The sequence below is a fragment of the Stenella coeruleoalba genome (assembly GCF_951394435.1).
Source record: "Stenella coeruleoalba genome assembly, chromosome: 8".
Taxonomy (NCBI): Eukaryota; Metazoa; Chordata; class Mammalia; order Artiodactyla; family Delphinidae; genus Stenella; species Stenella coeruleoalba.
The window spans coordinates 10,497,825-10,498,943 of record NC_137154.1 but is presented as its reverse complement, the minus strand read 5'-3'; positions in this window follow the sequence as shown (position 1 = coordinate 10,498,943).

Here is a 1,119-nt window from a genome sequence, read left to right as displayed (position 1 = left end):
TTAGCACGCAGAATGCTTAATATTGTCAGAACCCTCTCTGCTCTTAGACAGGTAACCCTCAGTGATATACTGACCAATACGAAATGTAAAGGTTTTAGGAGACCCTGGCATATTTTTTTCTTGTAATTGAGGAGGCTTTAGAGTCACAAGGTAAGGAAGCTAGCCATGGGGCTAAAGATAAAGTTATTGAGTTTATAACTGATTTTCAGGCTATAAAATAATCATAAAAGATCTTGGCAGCTTTAAGACATACCTGTGATTGTGCTTTGGCCAAGGGTATTAGCGGCACTTAGGCAACTTCTTTATAAAAGAAAAGTCAGTTCCTCTTTCTGAATGTTTTGATCACTGGCTATCTTTCACTAAATATTTACATCCCAAACCTGACTTTTAACTTCCAAAATGCCAAGATAAATTTTCCTGGAATAAATTACATTTCACAAGGTTCAGGAGCTGCAGGAACATGTGCTCTCCGGGTACTTTAATGCCGAAGTCATAGTGGTTGCATAACAGGGTGATCTCTACTTTCAGCTAATTCAAGATTACAACGTTGGCTTGAGTTCGCTGTTTTCCCACCTTCCCAGATCTGCCTCTTGTCTATCTTCTAGCTGCTGCTACCCCTACTTCTTTACACATCTCTTCATAAACACTGTTTTAACTACTGTCCACATCCAATAGAAAGCTAATGCCAGGTATAACCTGAAAGCTAAACTCACCTCAGCAGGTAGATCAAAAGGTCATTCCGGTGTCTTGCTAAATAGTCTCTTCATTAATTTCCTTCTTTGACTACTTAACGTTTAAGAAGAGTCAATGACTCAGCTACTTGCCTTTTTCAATATGTAAACCTTCTAAAGTGTATTTGTGGCCAAAATTTTTCCTGAGAACGGTGAAGGACTGACTTTTCATCAGAGACCCTGGTCGCTCTGCAGCAGATATATATATAAGAAACGCACCAGAAAGGCAAACACCAGAAACGGTGGTTCGGAGCAGCCATTCCTAGGGACACCCAGCGCTAGTCTGCTCGGCTCTGAGAAAATGGCCCGCCAGACTCTAGTGAGTCTGCGCACGTGCACTCCCCTCCCCCAACACGCCGCTCGCTCGCATGCGCGCAAGGATCCCACG